This window comes from Pelecanus crispus, chromosome 4 (genome assembly GCF_030463565.1).
Source record: "Pelecanus crispus isolate bPelCri1 chromosome 4, bPelCri1.pri, whole genome shotgun sequence".
NCBI classification, from domain to species: Eukaryota; Metazoa; Chordata; class Aves; order Pelecaniformes; family Pelecanidae; genus Pelecanus; species Pelecanus crispus.
Window position 1 is genome coordinate 2,862,115 of NC_134646.1, and position 16,292 is coordinate 2,878,406.

At 48.7% G+C, this 16,292-nt stretch overlaps 1 long non-coding RNA gene across 1 annotated transcript; it reads left to right on the forward strand.

Moving 5' to 3' along the window:
- Positions 1 to 3,904: 3,904 nt before the first annotated feature.
- LOC142593441 (uncharacterized) lies at positions 3,905 to 12,024 on the forward strand. The gene is made up of 3 exons (XR_012831018.1): positions 3,905 to 3,936; positions 4,465 to 4,591; positions 10,512 to 12,024. It is a non-coding gene; the product is annotated as an uncharacterized LOC142593441 (long non-coding RNA).
- Positions 12,025 to 16,292: the final 4,268 nt, after the last annotated feature.

Below are 16,292 nucleotides of genomic sequence, written 5' to 3' on the forward strand. Positions count from 1 at the left end.
CCGGCTGCACTGAGGCACGTCGATGCCCTCAACTGCATCCGGGAACGGCCGCCGATGGCGAGACCAGAGCAGAAACAGCCCGCAGGAGCACTGCTCTGCTCACCGCCGGCTCTCATCAACTCCGGCTGCAGCCCCGTCACATCCCAAACGTGAAACTATGGGAAAGCCCAGCCCCAGCAGGAGATGCTCCCGATAGAGCAATGAGAGAAACAATCTCAGAGTATTTTTAAATAACGACCCAGAGCAAACAAAGCACAGGACTCTGCAAGAACACAGAATGGACACCGTAAAAAGAGCATCTAAGACCAGTTCTGCCATATCAAACTATACACAAGCTCTTACATAGGGGTGAAGGATAATTAGAAGTGTGTGTGTATATATATATACACACACACACCATGTGAAAGTTCAGTTCCTGCTGGGGAGAAGCCAAAAGATCAGCTTCCCGCATCCCACGCCAGGGTCTGTGCCTGCACAGAGGAGAGCGAGCCGGCCCTCAGCTTTACAAGCAAGCCAAACTACTTTAAAAACAAAACTGAATCACTTGCAGGAATCCAAAATCAACCCCTCCAGACAAGGAAAAGGTGCCGTGATTTGCTTTTTGAGAGACAAACTCCTACCCAGCCTCACCGTGCAAAATCCGGGCTCCGTGTGTACCTGCACACGCATCCCCCGGCTTTAAATTGGGGCTGCAGCTGGGGGGTAGCCCCAGGGGAGTGGGGGGCCCTGGCCACATCTGCCACTGCGGCAAGGAAAAGGTGAGATACGCTCCGGAAATATTTGGTTAATTTTAAAAATAAAAAAAAAAAAAAAAAATCTCACCCTTTGGTCTTTGAAAGGGGCTGTGCCATGTACAGGCTGTCACAGTATGCTGTGGAAAGGATATTCTGGGAGCACGCAATGGCACCTTTTTAAAATTCAGGCTTGAAGCACTCTGCCTTCTAATACCCTTACTTTTAAGAGCAGGAAAATGCAGGGTTGTTCCTTTCCCCCCCTCCTTCACAGGGTCAAAAGGGGAGGATAAGGGAACAGGTTCTTCTGTGTTCAACAAGTTTTCAGGAGGATTTTTTTTTTTTTTTTTTTTTTTTTTTTTTGCAAGTCTGCTTTTTACCACCGGCATGAAATAACGGACGGTAACCTCACTCCTTTATTTCACCCCTTTGGAGATAGATTTACAAAGCACACCATCACTCTTCTTTTAAGGAAACTTCTTCCATGGCCGGTGGGAGGGCGAAGAAGGGAGGGAGGAGGGCGCAGCGCTGCGACATCCACCAAGACAAGAGAACAAAACCAAATGACGCGCGCCGCGAAGAGCCCCGCGCCGTGACGGGGAGTCACACCTGGGGCACCGATGCGCTGCTCGGCCCCACAACGCTCGCGGGCACCCACGGGACGGGATGGGGGCACGGCGTGCACTGCACACGCTCCCGCTGCTGTTGCGCACCCGCGTGCGACGGGCGTGCAGGCCTTGCACGCGCAGACAGACATACAGACAGGAGTGTTGCATGGCGCCCAGGAGCGTTCCACGCGTAACGTTTTGCACGCCCGGTGCGCAAGGTGCACAATGCACGGCTTGCAGGCTGCACGGGGCGCGTGTGCTTTGCAAGGTCTTGTGCAACGCACGCACTTGCTTTGCACACTCTCGTGCAACACCCGCGCTTTGCACTCTTGTGCAAGGCCTGTGCGTTTGCTTTGCACACTCTCATGCAACGCCCACGCTTTGCACACTCTCACGCAATGCCCGTGCGCTTGCTTTGCACGCTTGTGCAATGCCCATGCTTTGCACACTCTCGTGCAATGCCCGTGCTTTGCACACTCTCATGCAATGCATGCACACTTGCTTTGCACACTCTTGTGCAATGCACATGGCCGCCTGTGCTTTGTGCACTCTGGTGCAATGCACTGGCTTTGCACACTCGTGCAACCTGCATGGGCTTGCTTTGCACGCTCTCGTGCAATGTGTGCGCTTTGCACGCTCTCATGCAACACCTGTGCACTAGCTTTGCACGCTCTTGTGCAACGCCTGCGGGCGCCCATGCTTTGCACACTCTTGTGCAACACATGCGGGCTTGCTTTGCACTCTCTCGTGCAGTGCGCCCGGGCGCCGGCGCTTTGCACCCTCTTGTGCAACGCCCACGGGCAGGCTTGCTTTGCACACTCTCGTGCAACGCCTGCGGGCGCCCACGCTTTGCAGACTCTGGTGCAATGCATGCGGGCTTGCTTTGCACGCCCTCGTGCAACGCGCGCGGGCGCCCGTGCTTTGCACCCTCTTGTGCAACGCCCACAGACAGGCTTGCTTTGCACACTGTCGCGCAACGCGCGCAGGTACCCGCACTTTGCACGCTGTCATGCAACGCCCACACTTTGTGCACTCTCGTGCGACACGCACGGCGGCCGCCCGCCCTTTGCGCGCTCTGGTGCAATGCACCGGCTTTGCACACTCGCGCAACCCGCGCAAGCTTGCTTTGCACGCTCTCGTGCAACGCCTGTGCACTTGCTTTGCACACTCTCGTGCAACGCCTGCGGGTGCCCACGCTTTCCAGACTCTGGTGCAATGCATGCGGGCTTGCTTTGCACACTCTCGTGCAGCGCACCTGGGCGCCCGCGCTTTGCACACTGTTGTGCAACGCGTGCAGGCAGGCTTGGTTTGCACACTCTCGTGCAACGCATGCAGGCTTGCTTTGCACGCTCTCGTGCAACGCGCGCGGGCGCCCGCCCTTTGCACGCTGTCGTGCAACGCCCGCCCTTCGCGCACTCTGGTGCAACGCACCGGCTTTGCACACTCGCGCAACCCGCGCGGGCTTGCTTTGCACGCTCTCGTGCAACGCGCGCGGGCGCCCGCGCTTTGCACCCTCCGGCGCACCGCCCGCGCGCTTGCACACGCCTTTGCACACCGAGGCTGCGGCCGCACCGCACCGGTGCGCTGCACGCACCTCACACTGCCGCGCTGCCTTGCACACGCGTGCACACCCCCACCCCACCCCGCACCCCCGCTCCCGTAGCGGGGATTCCCCCCCCCCCCCCATCCCCTCAGGCCCCGTTCCCGCCCCGCGGGCTCACCTCCCCTGCGCGGCGGCGGGGTGCCCGGCGGGGCCCGGCCATCAGCACCCCATGGCGGGGTGACGGGCGGCGGGGCTCCCCCGCGGCGCTTCAGCACCGTGCGGGCCCCATGTCCGGGGCGGCGGCGGCGGCGGCGGCGGCCGGCGGGCTCATGTCGCCATGGCGGGGCCGCGGCGACCGGGACGATGTTGGGGGGGGGGGGGGGGGGGGGAGGCGGGCCGCCGCCGCCGCCGCCGCCGCCGCGCGGGGGGGGGAGGGGGGGTTAAAATAAAATAAAATACAAATTAAAAGGGAGGGGGGGGAGCGAGAGGCAGCCCGCAGCCAGCCGCTTCCCGGGGGGAGCAGGGGAGGGAAAGAAGGGCCGGCGGGGCCGCCTCCCCCTCAGCCCGTCCCCGCCTCCCGGGCGGGCGGGGCGGCCGCTGCCTTCAGCACCACGGGGGGGGACAACGCCGGCGACCGTTGGGGGCGGCCGTTGGAGGCGGCCGGGCCTCGCGGCCGCAGCACCGCCGCTCCCTTCGCCCCCCCCCCCCCCCCCGCTCCCTCCGCTGCCCTCCGCGGGCACACGCTTCGCCGCTCGCCGCCCACGCCGCGGGAGCGGCTCCCCCCGGTGCGGGAGGCGGCGCGGAGCCCGTCGGCGGGCGGCGGGGAGCGGCGGGGGGGGCGCGGGGGATTCTTTTTTCCTCGGGCCGCCCGGCGGAAGGATCGCGCGGAGGTATATCGCATCTCCGCCGTCCTTCCGCCGCGCCTGCGCGGCTCTGGGGGCGGGTGGCCGCCGCCTCCGTGCCGGCGCTGAGGGGGCTCCGGTTCCCGGTTCCCCCGCCCCGACCCCCGGTGGGACGGAGTCGTGGGTCCCTGCCCGGCCGGTGGCCGCGGAGGGTGAGTGGACCCCCCCGCCGGCAGTGGAGGCGGTCCCAGCGCGGAGCAGGCAGCGGGGAAGGGCCGGGGGGCGGGCAGCGGGCCCCGCCGCCCCCCGCACACCGCTCCCCGCCGGGCAGGGCCGGGGGTGCTCGGCGATCCCCGCCGCCCCCCGCTCCCCTGCCTTCCCTCTGCTCCTTCCGGCAGCCCCAGCCTCAAAGGAGGTTTCAGTTCGCCTCCCTCAGTGACACTGTGGCAGCAAGCGGGTTAAAGCTTTAAAGTTTCTTTAAAAAAAAAAAGCGAAACAATAAGCAAAGGCGTTTATTTACAAACATCTTGTGCGGGCGCTTTAGTAAAAGCGTCGAGTTCTGGCTGCTTTGATGTCTGCACCCGGCCTGTGTTTGCTGTCACCCCTCGAGTTGCCTTATTTACTGCCGTGAGAGATGTAAACAGCAATTTGCTTGCTTTATTTACTTATTTACTTACTCAGGCCTTTCCCCAGCACAAAGGCCTGCAGGAGGGATTTACTCTCCTTTTTCTCCTTTCCAGATGGCAGGCTCGCTCCGGCAGTCCCACTGACATAGCAAGATAGAAGCGCCTGGGAAGTAGAGATACTTTCTCACAGCTCCATTTCTTCCTTTTGTCCGCTCAGCTTAAGAACTGGACAACTAAACTCGTGAGTGTTCAAATTTTTTGTAATGTAATTTTTTTTTTTTTTGTCCCCCCGGAGGGGACTTGAGGTGTGTTGCAAGACTCAACAGTAAAGATCAGCTACAGAATAAATACTTTGCATGAAAATCTTGGCACGGCGAAGATGAGTGGCAAAACCTTGCTATACCACTAGAGGTTGAAATTAACAGATAAAAGCAAGAAGTTCAGAGCAAAGGCAACTCGTTTTCTTTAAACTCCTTCCAGTAGCTGTAGTTATTAGCTGTTCAGACAGCACACCAAGGAGGATTTCCTCTAGAGATCATAAGCATAGTGACATAAATCAAGCGTATAGAGAGCATAGATTTTTTTTTTTCTATTTTTTTCCTGACAAATTAACTCTGAATGAGTTTGCTCAAAATTCATCTGCCATAAGCTTTATTTAACCCCTTCTCTAGTAACTCTCACGCCGATGAAATGCTATTTTTGGTGCAGCAACCAGACTCCTCCATGCATAGGGTGAACTGCTCTTTGAATCCAAGCTTGCTGTGTGCTGCTCCCTTCCATTTTTCTTGTTTTTTATCTTAAAATAGAATATCCCTTTTAGAACTAAGAAGGCACAGAGAAGGGCAAGTCCCTCTGGCATTTCCTCTAGCTTTCCCAATTTCATTCTAATTCTTCTGGGTCTCATTGTTTAAGGATCAGTGTTTAAGAAGCCTGTAAAGCTGTTAGGGTTTTCCAAAATCGGTTGGCCCGCTGGTATTTTGTGGCAGTGACCGAGTGAAGATAATTGAGCTGATGCTTCTAGCTGGGAAATTCTTGCTGGAGGTCTGACCGACACCGTCCCGAGATTGTTCCACTCCCACAGTTACAGCAGTTCTTGCATATTCTGACTCTTTGCTCCAGGGATTTCCATCAGGGCCCTTCCCATTGCATTTCGCATGTCAACGCTGGGAGCCCGAGGCAGTGCGGCACATCCTCAGACCAGCAGACTGTGGAATTGATGGTTTGGCAGGAACCTCTAGTGCTAACATACCGCAGCAGAGTTCCTTTTATTCCTCTTGTGCTGAATATGCCCTCAGCTGCATATGTATGATTACAGTCCTTTGTCCTCAGCAGCAGTAGGAAGGGACAGTTGAGGCGGCACCCAACTGAGTTGAAAGTAGTGCAGTAAACTAGGCAGCTACTGGATCGATACTCCTTCCGAAGGAAATCCTGGGGGCTAAGGAGCGAGTCAACTGGAACAGGAGGCACCTCAGAGCAGGTCATCCTAGCAGGGTGGTCACTGAAGGCCAGGTCTCCCAGGACCACTTCCAGCCTCTGTAGGAGGTGGCCTAGGTCTGAGCACAACCACCCGGGGGTCAAAATAGCAGCGCAGTTGTACACGCTCCGCAAAGAAAGACGCAGCATGTGCCCAGAGCAGCTGAGGGTTATGGTGGGCAGGCTGCCATAAGTAAGTGGCTGCCAAGGCCAAGGGATTTAGAGAGGCTGCTGAGAAAGAGATGGACGCAACCAGCGAGAACTCTGTGTGTTTGGGCTTGTGGCCCGGGGAGGAAGCAAAAGAGGCAATATTCAACCTAGGAAAAAAAATTTACCGGGTGAATGTAATGAAGCGCACCTGGAGGAAGGCCATTACACCATTACGGGCAGGTGTTCCGCATGCAGGGGCTTGACGCAGCCTACAAAAATCTGAAAATCTGGCGCCTTTGGACAGTATAAAGACCCGAAGTGCCGTGTCAGCCAAGGAAGAAGTACACTTCAGGAGCAGGGAGAAGGCCCGTTCATCCTGGGGCGCGGAAATGAAGCGCGTCTGTTTTAAAGACACTTGACAGGACAACTGCGTTGCCACAGGCAGTGGGGTACGCTGTCTGGGTGTGCAGGGGGCTTACAGCGGTCCGGGTTGCTCTGTTCATAGCAAGATTAAGTGTGTCCCAGCCTGGCTCCCAAGAGAGTGCGACGGCATGTGAGCATAACTACGCAGGTGGCCACTGCCTTAACGCAGACAGGGCTCTGGGGAGGTGACAAACCAGTAAATATTACACCAGTGAGAGATCCGCGTTAGTGGAAACAAGGAAATCCCACATATAAGGCATTTGTAGTACCCGACTTTCAGCTTACGCAATGCCCGATTTTGCTACCGCTGAGTGGAGGGAAAGAAGGGAGGCTCCCAGATTCACAGCCAAATCCCAGTATGTGGAAAAGGGAAGGACATGTATCTTTGCAGCAGACATTTCTATCTGCACTGTTTAAGCACCCTTCAGAGGGAAAAACAGATGGTCTTGTGGTTTGGCTCTGTGTTCTGCTTTGGAGACCCAAGCGCTATTCACTGCAAAACTTTTGACCAGTCAGTTAAACCCACAGATGCAAAGGTTAATACTCATTTTCATAGCCACCCAGCTTGCGTGCACGCAAAGTCCAGCACGGGCAAGCAAGCTTGCTGAGTTCAAATATGTATGCAGGCAGCAACTTAAGAACAAGGATAAATTTACCCTCATGTCAGGTTGGTTGTGAGGCTAAATTAAAATATTTTGTAAAGCATTTGAATATCCCGAGGGGCTAGAGGCATGCAAACTTTTTTAATAATAATTGCTGTTTGGATTTAGTTGGTTGAGTTCAGTGTAGTGTGGCAGAGTAAGTCTAGTTATTCCTGTGTTTGTGCTTTGACTCCAACCATTATATAACTTGTCTGTAGTTATTGCTAACCTGAGATCTTTAAAACAGCGAGCAAGCGTTGATCAGCCCAGGCAAGGCAATATTGTTGTTGGTTTAAAGAACAAAACACACAAAACCTTAAAAAAAAAAAAAAAGTCCTATTGTTCTTTTCCAAACCAATCGCAGACACAAAACTTGGTGAGTTGCAAAGCTCTCGTCAGAAAGTCAAATTCATCACGAAAGAGGAAGGGCTTGGAGCGTCTCTGCTGCCTGCCCGTAGGCAGGCTGAGCTTGGGCCGTTGGTAGAGGAAGCCTTCGCAGAGGCGTCTGAGCGCTCATCGAAGCGTTCAGGAGAGCTGTGTATGCTGACAGCACTGAAGAAATCTCATACTGAGGCTTACTCAGGGCTCGGACAGACTTCTTTTCTTGGAGGGAACTCTTTTTTTTTTTTTTTTTTCCAAAGACTGTAATGAAACAGGCTCTCTCGAAGCGGTTTTTCAAAAGCTGCGAAGAAAGTTACACTCTGTTTTCTTTGTCTAGAGGCACAGTTTGTAGAACGATATTGTGGAACACCAGGAAAAGCAACAGAGGGAAACGAGGCAAATCCTAAAAAGTAGTTTATGGTGAAATTACTTGACAAGACTTTGCTCAGCTTCCTGGGAGTAAGTGCTCATCAAATAAAAATCATCCGCACATAGGAACTTTCAAAGAGGAATGAAATGGGTTTGAGCACTGAACTGTCTTTGACCTCTGTGAAAACTGACCTATCCAAAATCGCTAGTTATTTTTGCAAATCTTACCCTTTCTGTGCAATGAATCGATCAATGGAATGCTAATTTTCCAAGTAAGTAGTGTGAAAGTCAGTACACACAAATTATAAGACTGTTCTGCCTTATAAATACATTAGCTATGCTTGTTCCTACAGGCAATAATGATTTGCCCTTTGAAAAAAAAAAAAATTCTGGTATTCCTGAAATATGTGGCAAAGGAAAAAAAAGAAACTAGATGCACGCTCCTTCATTTCTTTCAGCTTAAAATGTAGATTTCCACTGCAGCTGGATAGACAAACCCTGGCCTCAGTGTCACAAACAGAATTCAGCTGTTCCATGCATGAAACTGAAGCTAAATTGTTGTCTTGGCATGGCACAGGAAGAAGCATCTGGCCAGTAAGAGAGCAAGCAGCCCCCTTTCCAAAGTACGCTACGTTGGTTTACTTTTTCCAAAGCAAATGAGAAAAGAAGTAACATTAAATTCCCTGTCCAAATCTGTGTCAGCTTTAGGGGGAAAAAAAAGTTTAACAACAACAAAAAAAAGATAGCTTGCACACTAAGTGTCGCTGATACCTAAATCCATTTTTTAATAAAGATAACAGAAAGAGCAGCCATGGCTGCGTGTAGCATGCACAGTCAACAACTTGTGCAGTTGTGCAGTCTGTTCCGTCTCTTTTAAGTCAGTTGTCAGTTTTAGTGGGCTCCGTTAGTAGCAGCTATCACCTGTCATGCAGGGAGAGGCGGTCTCAGGTACGTAGCCACTTGGTTTTGATTGTAAGTCCGCAGAATCGCATATTCGAAGAAGTCTGTTGACATTAGAAATCATCACAAGCTGAATCGCAGGAGTGCCAGATCGAGTGTAACATCTCCACGGCCTCTTAGGACTTCATAGCTGTTACCACGCTGCTTTCTCACAGTCTCTCGCAACTTCTTCCTCAAATCAGGAATATAAATTATTTGCTAGGGAAACAGAAGTCTTCTGTTTGAGCTGAGGAAGATTCCCTTACTATCTGCTCCCACCACAGAGCTTCTTGAGACACCAAGACACATCCATCCAGAGCAGTGGAATACATGCTTACATTTAGCAAATGAAAATCCTCTTTCACATTCAGTGCTTAATTCAGAGATGAGAACTGCAGGCACTAAATTAACCTTTTTTACCTGATTTATTTTTACTAAATAAACAGCTCCACAATGTAATTTTCTCAACCAGAACAGATACCTTGTGCGGTTTGCTTTACTATTTGGAAAATGTTCTAAATCTATGCCAAATCTGTTCCATTTCGCTTGGTAATAGTAAAACCTTCAGACTGTGCCCCTCACCCTAGGGATCACACCTGTAAATCAATCGTTCTTCCTAGAAAATAGATGACTAGTCAGAAACCCGTGTCGCAACATGCGAGAACGCCAACAGCAGATCGGAATGTATCTCTTGTATCTCCTCCTCTCCAGCATTTCCAATTTTACCCTTTTAGTATCGACAGTGTGAATGATACAGTGAACAGCTAGCTGATCGTAGTATTTCGTGTACAATTCTCCTTAATTTTGTTTCATATATATGATCTATGTGCCCAAATCCAAATTACTATAGGGGAAAAAATCCTTCTTAGTTTAACTGTCTGTATCCAAAACTTTTTGACCTGCCCTTCTAAAGGATAAAATGGTGCCCAGTTTTTGAAAAACTCTCTTCAAATAGTCATCATCTGCCATTAAGTTTAATTCTTGTATAATTTGATTTGGAGAGAGGTGTTTTCTTGAATGGCTTTCTAAACTACAATAGAATTTCTTACGGCCTTTCTTAATGGTGCTAGAAGCAAAACAGAGTGGCAATACGGCAGTACAGGAGAAGCAGAAAGTGGGATTTCTACTTTCACAGTCCGAGATCAATGAGTAAATGGGCATTATAAACGCAAAGGTGTCAACTGCAACAAATAGTCATAAAATCAGAGAATAACTGAGGTTGGAAGGGACCTCTGGAGGTTTTCTAGGCCAAACTCCTGCTCAGAGCGGGGCTAATTTCGAAGTTAAATGACGTTGAATAGGTTTTGTGGAACAAAGACGATTGGTAAGTGCACGGGAACGGGCATCAAGGTAAATCAAGGCAACACCAGCTGCGTACCCTTGCGCGTACCTACTCCAAACAAGCCTTCAGCTAAAGCAACTTGATCATGGCCTTCAGGAAGGGGGACAATGCGAGTAACGGTACCTTAAAAATTTATTCTCTCTGGCTCATTTAATACAGGTTTTCTCACGTTTCTCCCTTCCAGGACATAAAAATTCCTTTCTTTTCTCCACGTGACTACTTAAAGGCAGTTCACCTTAATCACCTGACTATGGTTATACTTCACTGTAGACATCGTCATCTATAATTGGGTATTTTATGTCCTGGAGAGTTCATATCAGCATCGTAGGAGTTTATAATCTTGCAAAATGTATAGTATTTCTGTGACGCTCGTATACATGCCTCTTTAAATGGCAATTTGCCGCCCGCTAACATAGTGACTTGCACTTTTCTGGGTGGGTCAGGATCACGTTCGCTGACGCTCTTTTGGATAGAAGAAAGGTTGCAGATTTTACAAAAGTGACATATGCTCCTGTTCGCTAAAAATCACCTGGCAGCTCAACTGGATACAGCAGTCTTCGTTTCCTGTCCTCACTCCAGAATCCTTGCTGATATGGCCTGGCTTTTCTTCCGCTGAAGGAGATGGGAGCTTTGCCACGGGCCGCAGTGACAGCAGGAGGAGAGCAGACACAGATTAGGCGAGGTGTTGGAGGATTTTCTGCATGCTCTGTAAGTATTTAGGGAAGCGTGTGATATGTGATCCTAAATACAAGGTTAGGCAGTTTGAACTCTTGAGTTAGACCCAGATATTTCCAGACAGGCAGAGCTACCTACTGACCGTACATCTGAGAAAGTGCGTCCGAATTACTTCTTCTGGCAAGTATCAAGAGTATGTTAGTGAAATGTGCCTGGATATGGTAGCTTAAGATAGAACTATGCTGGAAATGTTCCTGCAGCTGTTACTTGGAAAACATCTGTGGCACTGTGCACGGAAATTTGTACATCTCTGTTCACGCTAGCACAGAGCAATTTATCTTGTGAAACAAAGTATAAATTATTATTGGGAAAGATGAGAAGGACATCATGCACCAATGGCCATGCAATGACCAAAGGTAGTTATCGTTTGGAAAGAAAGGGGGAAAAAAAATGGAATATTCCATTTCTGGCACAGGAAATAAAGTAAGATCGGCAGATTCTGCAAGACTTCCAGAACTCCAACTGCTAGTCATTTGAGTAAGAATAACCAATCCACTAGACTTGAGGGTTGAAATTTTATACAATTGCAGTTGGAAAAACCCTCCTGTCTGATAATTTGTGACAGTCTGTGTTTGTACGGTCTGATAAAGGGAAGAATAGACAGGTTGACATGCTTTCTTATTTACAGTTAATGGTTATCCCTATGCAAAGTATAAAAGATGTGGCCCCAAAGAACTCGATTTTAGCAAAAGACATACAAGAAGGTAAACTTTAGAAGCCCTGGGAAAGGACAATGAGATGTATTTTGTTCACAGCACATTAGATAATTATGGGATTTTTCATCTCTTGAGGCTTTCAAATTAAGCCTGGGTCATTAGAAGGTGTGCTTACTGAAATGTAACGGCCTGTTGTATTCAAGAACTCAGACTGGATAATCTGAAAAGCGAGCGTGTAAGGAATTGAGAATGTCTTTGGTAACGCAGCAGAGAGCGGCAGGATGAGGAACGAGGGGGGATATCTGACTGCTGGCTAGAAATTTGTCACTGACCGCTGCCGAGGCAGGGTTTCTGCTAAGAGCCGATGAGGCCTACGTTGCAATGCGTGACCCGTCATGTCATCTCCCAGTGGCCATGTATGAGCTCTGTGATACAGAACGTCTCTACTTTGCTATTTTACCTATTTTTCTCTCACGGTACTTGCATCGCATGATTAAAAAACAGAAATCAAGACGGGAGTACCTTCCTATTGTTTCGTGGATGCTTTGTGCAAAGGGTCTTTCGGCCTCTTAGCGTTTAATCCAAATTATGTAAAATGGATTTGCACCATGTTAAATCTGAAAATAAATTTGAAATATCCATTCCCAGTGCTCGTAACCATATGCCTCCTAGCAAATCATTTTATTCAATGGCTGCCTGGTTCTACAGTCAGAAAGGTGACTGCTCTTTTTTTCTTGGTTTACTTTTAATGACTAATTTAAATTCCATTTATGCAGAATCCCCGTGATTTTGAAAATGCCTTCTGAAATTATGCACAACTACCTTTCTAAAAAAATACTTTAAAAAGCCTGAAGTACAACATTGCCTAGAATTATCTTGTCAATTAAATAAAAGAACCCACTTGAAATAAGTGACAAAAACATACTGTGAATGAAACGCACCTTCCAGTAACAAATCGTTATTAAAAGAGACCTTTAAGCAAACTGCTAGTTATGCGGTCATGCTTAGACAAGCACAAGGTTATTGAAACATACAGCTTCCTTTCAGACAATTTAACTTGCACTGAAGGCAAATTATTGCCGTAAAAGCATTGAAGCACGTTGCTCGGGCATTTGGTGTCATTCTGTTGGCTTCTAAAAGACTACTCTCGCCGCACGACAGCGTCAGTGGGATTGGAATTGGGTCTGCACCTTCAGCTGCCATTACAGATACTGCCTGCAATGTCTTCCTGCAGAAAACTGATATATGCATCGGATATTATTATCTAAAAAAGACAGGAAGCAGTATTTATTTAATAGACTTGAAGATGCAGTATAGCTTTCTGACAACGGCTGTAATGGAAAGGAGTGAGATGAGCCGGCTCACAAAGGAGCTGCGAGGGGGCTAATACAAGGGGCACCTAAACCCCCCCAGCGTGGAAATCATGAATAATAATGGTATTCACTGGGTAAGTTATGAAATGTGTCACAGATTTGGAGTGTTCCCCGGTTCCTTCCTTTTTCTCAGCTCACAGAGAGTGGAATTTGAACAAGGTGGGGCAACAACAACCGGTGAGCAACAAAACTGCAAATATTCTTGACGTGGCACTGGTGAAGTCATCCACGAGTGCCTTGCCCTTCTCACCCTCTTTACGTGAGGGTTTGCACTGGTGCACTAGTTCCCCCTTCCTCTTCTCATGCTGGAGCTATTTTCAAGGCCTCCAAAATGAGATTTGATATTACAGAAGCAGGTTGCGTCGGACACTGCGCTTGCAAGCTTGGCAGTTAGCTCCTTAACACCGCTCTAGATCTTTTCAGCTCTGTGTAGAGAGAGGTCTTCATGGAAACACAGGCAGAAAATCAGGCTTGCCAAAGGGTGCTCTTCACTCTCCAGACATTTCCTTGCGCTCTGTCGGTATCGGGGATCTGTGGTTACCAGTATACCGTACGTACATGGGCTCGCTCAGAGCCATGAAGTAATAGGCAGGGGCCTATCCACTGTGGTATTCCTGGAACAAAAATCCTTTTGCATCAGTGAAAATTCTCAGTGAAGACTTGGAATTTCCTTCCTGAATCGAGATTTTAGCACTACAAGCAATTCAGGTTTTTTAGCTGTGTTTGACAAGTTTCACGCCAGCTACTGTACAAACAGTAAGAACATTTTCTAGGAAAGATTTGTTTCCCAATAGACTTTTTGATCGCTCCCGTCTAGTAACCTCATCTTGGGAGTCACAAGTTAGGTTTCTCTGTTGTCAGAGGGGATTTGGAAATGCCTCCTGAGCCAGTCTAATGTCAGAAGTACCTCTGATGAAACCAGATCAAATGGGTGAGGAGGAGAACGCTGCATTAAAACAGCAGAAATCGGATGAAAACAGACCAAATGTTAATCGACGCAATGAAAGTGGAGGTCTGAAGTAGTCCCCTTCAGCGCTTTTTCTGGAAGTCTGATGCTGCTCCCTCGGTGGTTAGCTGTAGTTTGGCCTTCTTTAAACTAGGAAGTTTTGCGATTTAAGTTAACAACGACGCACTTCCTCTTGTCCCAGGACTTTGATGCAGCTGTGCTGGTATAGGGGTACTTACACGAACATAATGGTATAAATATGGTAGGGGTTTTTTTTCAGTAAACAAAGTATGTGGTGTCAGTACATGGCAGCTTTATAACAGCTTAAATGCATGCATAATTATATATGTAAATATCTATAGGATGTACAAGAATGAGAGATGCTTCCTCTAAATGGACACTGGAGTTCTAGGGTGTATATATAACCAGCTCTGTATACAACCAGGGTTCTTTGCCTCTGGCCTGTCCCAAAAATGCAAGCTGCTTGGCTGAAGGTGCCCTGCAGTCAGCCGCGTGTGGCAGGCGTCGCAGCTTAATAAGGATCCCAGCGAACAAACGGCGCTTCCAGGCTCACTCTGGATGCGTCTGAAAAGCGTCGCTGGATGCCCGTCAAAAAAACATGTAAACTTTGCCTTTGCAAAACAAAGCAATACACCGAAACGGCACGGCTGTGCTGTTATAAATTTTCTTGGGGAGGGTAACTTGCGTTTCCCTTTGTGGAGAGCTTCCTCTTGTAATGGAAATTCCTCTCGCTTAGCCAGTAACACCGTTAGATGCCATTTCTGCGCCGGTTTGCCGTATGTTGCAGCAGCAGGACAAAAATCACAATCTCTAACAGCCTACGGTCTGTCCTAAACTTACTAAGTTTCCATTGATTTGTGTTTGGGTCTCGTCAGCTCAAAATATTTCCTGCTAAGTATAGCTCCCTTCTCCTGAGCAAACAAGATGGGTTTCTTTTTTCTGCACTCTCCCTTCCTAATTTCAACAGCTATTTTGAACTCGGGGTGTGGTCAGTGAGACAGACCTACGTGCACTGCCATTGCTTGCCTCCAGATTTGTTCGTGTTGCCAGTGAACCTTTTCCCCGACACCAACCTCGTATTTGCATTAATCCTTGATCGGCGAGCCTTGCTCTCCTTCCGCCTTTTAGAAAGCACGTAATAAACCTGAATAAATTAATTTATTTATGAATGCTGAACTTGACCAACTTCCACGAGCACAAGGTGAAAAGCGTGAAATTACGCTCCTCTGTACTGAAGACAGGAGCTGTGCCGGTGGGCACGTTTACGCCTACGGCTACTAGAGGATCAAACGCTGCTCTCCTTCAGGGGCTTCTGTCAGGGGAACAAGTTTTAAAATCTGGCAGATTTAGGAATCAGTTCATCTCCTAGACTTGTTCCCTCACAGAGGGCCTGGTGAGAGGAAGCCTACGCAAAGGCTTCAGTTTTGATAGCTTTTATCGCCGGGTGCTGGTCCCACTGCTTCTAAAAGCAACAGAATCTGCAAAATATTTCTCAGATGCGTGTATATGTATGTACATATACATATGCATGTAGCCTTTATACGTGTTTTCTAATATGTATATTTCTGTATAAGAGTAAAATATACACACTGAGGTTATTTTATTTGCTTAAAGAACCTACCTTTACTCCCCTCAGTTAAACAGAAAACACCCAACTGTCAAATCATCCCATTTAATTAAAAGAGAGATTATTTTTCGATTCATATGATGCCTCTTAAGGAGTTATGAAAGAATAAGCAGCTCTCAAGGGGGGGAAGGATTCTAGGGCTAATCTCATTTGACACAGGCTCTCTTGATGTTTGATACTTTACCCGTATTCTCAAATGAGCTAGACTTACGTTTGAAGAAAACACTAATTTGCGTGTGAGCCGTTATCTCTTCCATCACTGCGGAAAACGAGGATGTTGGCCAAACTAGACGCATTTTTTTTCTCCCCCCAGGATTAGGTGCTAAGTCCCTAATCATCATCGAGCAGCAGTTTGGTCTTTCGGGAAGAGAAGTAGTCCCAGCTCTGTGACTTCTGCCTTCCAGTTTTCAGCGTTTTCAGTGCTGCTGCTTTTCTTGTCCTCCATAGCAGTATAATGGGATAGCAGTGGGGCACTTAGATTAATTAGCGGCCGTAAAGCTCGTGGAGCCCTTTGGTTAAGTGGTTCAAAGGAAAGTATTGTTCTAAGTGACCCCTGTTGTTCTTACCTGGGTGTCCAACTGCCGAGTGGGCGGACTGCTTGTGGCTAGACTGTTAATTACCATGTGTCCCTTAATCATGAAGGTTTGTAATCCTGTTTCAGTTTGGAAATCCACATGCCACAAGGCCCAATTAACGTCTCTGACATCATCGCCTGCCAGTCGATACACAGCTATTAGCCATCCATAACTATTGCCGATGAATTGCCGTGCAGACGTGCCGGGACAAGTTTTGCTGAGCCATATGGGAAGGTAGTTTAGCAAGGCTAGTTAAAATAATACCTATTTAATTTGATGGCATTGAAAAGT